The following is a 7,820-nucleotide window of genomic DNA, read 5'->3' as shown; positions in this document are numbered from 1 at the left end:
CATCCCAGCCCCCAGCTGCCTCATGCTGTACCTTAGCTCTATCCCAGCTACAAAACCTCTGTCTTCCTACCCATCCACCCCCACTTTCATTCACTAACCTTGTCATAGGAACTAGGACAAATAACTCTGTGTAGCAAGCTTCATTTAACCCCTATAATAACACCTCCACATGACTTTTTATTTATTAGAATGTCTGTTACAGTAAAAACATTCATAATCTGACAGAAATGGTTTTTAGTCATTGCTTTTTAACCATGTTTCACAAACAATGCAAACATCAATTATATATGAATGCTTCAGCTTTTCCAAAAATTAAAAAAAAAGCTTTATTACTAGCGCCCCCTAGCATTACCAGCTAGCACAGATAAATCAAATGTTGCTGTCTGTGAACTGTTAAATTTATGACTTGGCAAAAATCCTGTCTTATGCTGCTCAAATACTGTAATACAGCTGTGCAAACATTCTCTTCCCTTGTCCTGACAAGTGGATTCCATCCTATCTAAATCATGTGTGACCAAAATTAAGCTTGAATGTAATTTCCACTTTTTAAAATGTCTTAAAGAATGTTTCATATCTACTGTAGGTATTTATCCAAAATGTCTTTTAATTCACATTGACCTGACTGTCCTTTCTATATATGATCTGTGAAAAATACATCCTAGCAGCAGCACAAACTATGTTTTCTAAGAGGTCTGTAAGTCCCCTACTAACAGTTGAATCCTTGAAGATGAAATCAGTTGAACCAGTATGAATAAATACGTTTCCATACTTCCTTACATTAAGGTGTTCTGAGGCCCTACTTTTCTACTCACATCTTGTAGTTTTGCTCCTGACAAGCATAACACAATTCAGTGTTCATTATCCTCTCTGCAAATGTGGGTATCAGTTCCTCTAATAATTGAACCTCCCATTACTAGTATACAATTTCTGACCCGATCCAAAGAATCTCCCACTTCTAATTCAGTAACGAGGTGAGTAGTTATAGGATATTGAAGAATGATGAGGAAGGTGAGATAAAAGTGGAGTAGTACTCCACATAAAGGAAACCATCAAGTGTGAGGCCAGAGGGGTGAAGGAACATCACCCCAAGAAGAGGACATGAGGCAGAAAGGGTCAGAGCATAGGGTAAATTCTATGGCAGTTAAGGAAGACAAAGGTGTAATTTGTGGATTGATGCAGCAAATTGTCCCACCAGACATAACTAGACGAAGATGAAAAAATGAAAGACCAGAGAAAAGAATAAAGCAGTTGGCTTGGAGGAAGAGGGTAATAGTCACTGGGGATCTGAATCTGGTCTTAAAGGCGGAATGGGTTGTCGGTGTCCAGGTTAAAGAGCTGTTAAATCAGCTCTGGTTTAGAAAGAGAGAGGGAGTGTGTGTGTGTGTGTGTGTGTGTGTGTGTGTGTGTGTGTGTGTGTGTGTGTGTGTGTGTGTGTGTGTGCGTGTGTGCGTGTGCACGTGCACACGCATGTGTGTGCGCGTGTGTATGTGCGTGCTTGTGTATGTGTGTGCGTGCATGTGCATGCGTGCATGTGTGTGGGTGTGTGCATGCGTGCATGTGTGTGCGTGTGTGCATGCGTGCGTGCATGTGTGCGCGTGTGTGCGCACACACGTGCACATGTGTGTGTGCATGCCCGTGTGTGTGTGCATGTGTGCATGCGTGTGTGTGTGCATGTGTGCATGCGTGTGTGTTTGTGTGTCCATGTGTCTAAGAAAACAAGGATGATGGTGTAGGATTTCCAAGGACTAGACTATGATCAGCTAGGAGAGAAGGTAATGTTGAGTGAGAAGCTGAGACTAAGGCTATAGACAAGGGTCAGTGAAAAGGTAAAAAGAAGGCTAATGTTTCTATAATGGAATGTTGAGGTTAGTAATTAGCACAGCTGATCAGGTATACAAGAAGAAAAAGCAGGGAATGAATGGTTGGAGAAGACATAGTACAAGGAGGCTAGATGAAAGGCAAGAAAAGTTGTAAAAGCAGCAAAGATGCAAGTTGAACGGGAATTAACAAAATGAGATTATAAACAGGAATGAGAGCTTTTTGGGGACCATAGCAAAAAAAAAGGAAGCGATGGACCTGGTCAAGCTGAACAAATATGAGAAGGAGATCATACAAGACTGAAAACACTAGTTGAAAAACAGAAGTATTGAATGAATACCTTGCTTCACTCTCCTCAAAGAAAGCAAGGGGAGGCTGCCATTCTGGCCAGGAGGTGGAACAGAGTGGGGATAGCAGGAGAGAGAAAACTGGACAGAGATGAAGTATATAGAGCGGGAACTGGCTGCAGAGAGGGAGTATATGGAAAGGGAACTGGCTGCACTTATGGAGAATAAAATACAAGGATTAAATGGGCTACCTTCCAAGGTAATCAGGAATCTGACCAGTGCATGGGCAAATACCATGATAGAGAGCTACAGCAGATCACTGAGCATTGCAGAAATTCCTGAGACTATAGAACAAGACTGGTACCCTTGTTCAGGATGCAGGGGCAGTAAAATCCAGGAAGCTGTAGCCCTATTAGCCTAATAGCAGTGGCAGGGAAAGCAGGAAAGTCATGAAGACAATGTTAAAATAGCAGCAAGTTGCTTTACTGCAAGACAACACTCTACTGCCAAAAGGAACCATCATGCAAACCTAATCCAGTTTTATGGTTGATTTACAAGTGAAAGTGATAGTGGTGTACTGATTGATATAGTTTCTTTTGACTTCACCCAGGTCTTTGAATGTCTCCTGTATGATAGACTGATATAAAACCAGAGTGGTTAGGATAGGATAGGACCAAGAAAGAAACTGCATTGCTGGACACAGGGGATCATGGTAAGAGGAGGTGATGTCACCAATACTAAACATGACTAGTAAAGTACGGCAAGGTTCAGTCCTAGGTCTAGTACTGTTAAGTATATTTGTCTCAGACATAACTGAGGGAACAAATAACTGAATAAACCTTTCCATTGGTGACAAAAAGACAGCTAAAGTACTGGAAGACAGAGGGAATAGGTTATGGAAGGATCTGAAAAGGTTGCCCAAGTGGCAGAAAGGTGAAAACTGAGGGTTGTTGTAAACAAATTTTAAGTGTTGTACTTTGGCCATATCATCCCTGGGATGAAGTATCAGCTGGATGGTATGGAATTGATGGCAACAGAGCAGAAAAGGGAAAAGGGGGTGTTGATCACACCAGAAATAGACTAGCCGGAGCAGAGTGAAAGGGCAATAGAAAAAGCAAATAAAACACCAGCAGTGTGTACCCTCAGGAAGGATAGAGTGCAGAAGCAAAGGGGTAATTCGCTCACTCCACGGTAGAGCTAGATACTGGTCAAATAGGCCTTAGGCAGAGTAATAGACTAGGTCCCCGAAGCATACCACTATCCTCTTATATGGCTGTCTCTCCCCATTTCCCAAAAATCAGTGTTTAAATGTGTCAGTCTACATACAGTTTTGTTCTTTACATTTGCAATAATCACAGAAATTTAAATTTAATTTAAAAATCTTACTGCAAATTACAGCAAAAGCATTGAGATACTTTTGCAAGAAAAACTATTTACACTAAAAACAGACTTTGCATGATCAATAGTAAACTCCTATTCCTTTGAAACTCACATTTTTTGAAAGCGCACCTAATAATCCATTAAACTACAATATCTATGAGCATGGATTCGTAGTCAAATAACACACAGCAAATTGCTAATTCATGGCTGTGAGGAGGGTGCAGGAATTCAGCTTAGAGCTGTTCTTCCTGAGAAAGATGGAGCACATTCCTGACATGAAGTGGGTTGACCTGCCAGGAATTCAACCATCTTGTAGCCAATTTCAGACTCTTCTCACCTGCTCACTGCCACACCCAGTCAATATACTCTTATCCTTCCTTTCCTCAGCCCAGTAGTTGGTGGCATGGGTAATGGTACAACCAACCACCTATCTTGGCAACCATCTTTCACTTCCTTGGCCTTGCTTTTTATCATCTCATCTGTCTCCTGGGATAGGCCATTGGTCACTCTGTGCACCCCCACCACCATCATCAATCCACTCCTCCCTGTAGATGACCTTTGTTATCCACCCCTCTTATGTTTTATGGCTTACTGAGTCTCCTAGACCAGTTTCACTGTAACCTGAGCTCTCGTGTTTCCTTTGCTAAGACTTTTAATCTTCTTGCTAAATAAGTTTACAGTCATCAAAACCCATTTTAGCACTTCTGTTCTGTTCATCTATTACCCTATATCACCAAGTCTGCTAACTGCAACACTTCCAAAAGTTGCCCCCCCCCCAATCATCCTCACCTGGTGCTACACGTAGTCCTTTTCTTGTTCCTCTTCACTTTTTTACAAAGTGCACCCAATATTCACTTTTGCCTCCATTTTCTGTTATTCTTCATAGTCCACTCCCTCTTGTATAGCTGTTCCATATTCTCCTTCCTCTTTATCACCTCCTATTAAGACCTCCTCTGATCTGACACTGGAATGGCATCACTCTTTTTTTCTTCTAACCTCTCTTCTTGCCTGTTGTCTCTCATATTGCCTCTTGTGCAACTGCTTCTGGATCTCCATCACCTTCATCACTTGTCACCACTGGTTACTGCTGTCCTTCCACCTTGACTCTCCCACTTTTTCATTCCTGTCTGTTATGCACCTGCCAGTACAAATCTGATTACACAAACCCATATCATCTTGTAATCAGCCTCTTTCCTACCTTTTTTAACCTCTTTTATCTCCTGCATTCTGTTGTCCATCTTCTCCTGTTTGTCTTTGCATTTTCTGAAGAGTCTAACTAAGCTTGGTGTCCTTTATATAACCTTCTCCTAATGTATATGTATATGCCTTTAAGTAGCAGAGCACACACACACACACACACACACACACACACACACACACACACACACACACACACACACACACACAAAGAAAAATGTAGCTATTTGCTTTAAACTTCACTTCAATAAGTTTAGGTCGTATAAGTAAAATAAGATTTACATAAGCAAATGTAAGTCTGTGTGTATGTGTGTATGAATATTTCTATGTTGCCTCATTTGTATTTTAGGGAAACTCCTCAAGAAAAATATGGAAGGTCTTTTCCAGGGCTCTATAAGCTATTATAAAAATTCCATCTAATATCAACAAATTCCAATTTTTGTTCACAACTTTTTAAATTGATTCACTATCCAAATTATAAGTAAGAATGAAAGATAAACTTCTATTCTGATTTTTCTGTGCTGATATCAGTTGTGAAGGGTCAGTTAGTGAGGGTAGCTAGGATGGTAACAATTGACAAAGAATTTGCTTAAAGAAGTGGATTTTTATTTGTCAAAAGGGGTTATTCCCATGAGTTTTTTTTTAGCCGAAATCAATGATGAGGTGTAAGAAAGAGACAAGATGGCATATATCAGCCTATTCTAGGTCACCATAATGTGGTAGTAGGTAACAACTCAGCACAGAAAAATCAGAATAGAAGTTTGCCTTTCATTCTAACTAATAATTTGGACAGTGAATCAATCTGTAAAGTTGTGAACAAAAACTGGAATTTGTTGATGTCAGATGACCAAAGAGAAATTACGTAACCATCCAAAATTTGTTTTTAACAAAGATCACTCATTTAAGGATATGGTTGAAAAGGGGTGATACATTGCAATAATTTGATGTACAATGTTTAGTAGGAAGAGAGGGAATTTTAAATGTGGCAGGGATGAAGGAGCTTAACTTGTAACCTGCATCTTGTTCAATAAATACTTCTTGGCTTCTTCTGCTGGTTTGCGCATCTCAGTCCAATATGACTGATCACTTTCAAACTGAGTAATAGATAATCTTGCTAAAAATGGAGCAAAATGCTCAATTTTATATAAAATCTGCATTGAGCAATGTGTATATGCGCTGTCATGGTATGTGCTGATCTGTGGTCACTGTAATGGGGGCAGTTTCTTTTTTCCTACCCTAAGCAGGATGTTACTGGGGCATGGATTTTTGCACATTGAATGTAAGGGCTTTGTCCACCCCCCCACAAAAAAAAAATAGAATGCTTACATTTCAGTGATGGCAACCTTGCTATCTGTCTCCTGGTAGACATAAGGGATGATGAGAAAGACAACCTATACAGACGGTAGGATTTAGATCCATGGCATATGGGACAATAGCAGGGAAGCAGGCTTGTATACCCATGCTAGCATCATTGCACATTGCATATATCAGATTGTAGATAGGACATAATAAAAAGGTACTACTGCCAGTGCCAGAGTCCCAGGTGCTTGAAAACCACTGCCTCAAAGTCAGGGACTTGGGCAGCTTGTAGCTCACAAAGGTTGCTATTTGTATCGAAGTTGATTACATGTTTGGATGTGATGTAGCAGCCATGTGGAGAATGTGGTGCTGTCGCACAACACCCAAACACAGTAGCTGAATTCATGCAAGGTAAGTGTAGTTGTTGTGGGGAGAGAGTGGGAGGGGGTAGTACTGTAGGTTAGGGTTTCAGGTAGCAATCTGAAGGCGGGATTTAGGATTAGGGAGCAGGGATATTGTAGGGTTAGGAAGCAATCTGGAACTTTAGATTTAGGAAGTGGGAGGGGCGCTTTAGCTTTGGGGGGAGAGGAGTTTTAGGTTTAGAGAGTTATCTCAGACATTAGGTTTAGGGAGGGAGGAGCAGAGTTTTACGTTTAAGGAGTAATTGGGGCTTTAGGGTTAGGGAGTGGAAAAGGAGTGCTATGGTTAGAAACCTGATAGGAGTTTTCGGGTTACAGTTAGGGCTATGGTAAGGTTGTGTAGTTCAGCAGGGTCAGGTGGTAGGAGAACTAGATTTTTAAGTCAGGTCAGGTTAGTGGGAGTTACGGCACTTGCCGATTAGAGCACATGGCAACAAGCAAATGTGTTGTGAGGTAATATTATGTGAGTACTCATAGTAGGCCCATTTGTGATTCTATAAATTCCACTTAATACAGTCACCACCCAACATTAACTTTTTAAATCGGACTTTAATCAATAGGTCATATTTCAAAAAAAGTCCATTTTGAGACTAGGACTTGGGGAGAATTTTCAAACCATGACCCAAATGTAGGCCTTGCGATTAGGGATGTGGTCCAAAATAAAACCCTGCAAATGACAAAATGATTAAATACCTCATAAGTTATAAATGTCATGTTTAAATTGTGTTTTTCATTGATATGAAGCATCATGATTCCATATTTCTAAATCGTACTGTACATCCAGAAAAAAAGAGAGAATTAGTTGGTTCTCTATAATTGTTCCTTTATAATTTATGAAGGACCTTTTATGGGAATGATTTTCAGTGGAATATGGTAATGTCTTTGCTTCCAGCTTGCATATATGTTGGTTAGAGCATGCTGATGCTTGACTGCTAGAGAGGTAGAGAAAGGAATAAAGGAAGACATGATCACCTTTGGCACATATTTTGTATATGCACCATACCCTAAAACTGGATGCAGTTTGCAGAGGGTAGAAACCACTGCTGCCATATTGTGTGCTCAATACAATTGAAAAAGCAAAGATAAATGGTAGATGTATGTAGGTTATGCATCAGTGGTAGGGGGGTTCTTAGCACTTACATATAGTAATTTAGAGAGAGAGACCTATTCAGTGTCAGAAACTTAAATGGTGGTTGGATGGTTCAGACTAGGGTCTATAGATCACAGGTATGTATGCTGAACAATGAGACAACGTGCATTTCTGTTTTTATAATACCATTTATAATATGTTTTGACATTATATTGCATAGTGGAAGGTGAAGCTTTGTACATTTACTTTTTGAAGTTAATTGTTAAAATGCATTCATTGGCTGAAGATATCATGTCATTCTTTTATAAGTGTATTTAAGGATCTGAATTT

This window comes from Protopterus annectens, chromosome 7.part0 (assembly GCF_019279795.1).
Source record: "Protopterus annectens isolate FY-2018-M chromosome 7.part0, PAN1.0, whole genome shotgun sequence".
Classification (NCBI taxonomy): domain Eukaryota; kingdom Metazoa; phylum Chordata; order Ceratodontiformes; family Protopteridae; genus Protopterus; species Protopterus annectens.
Note: the sequence above shows the minus strand (reverse complement) of the source record.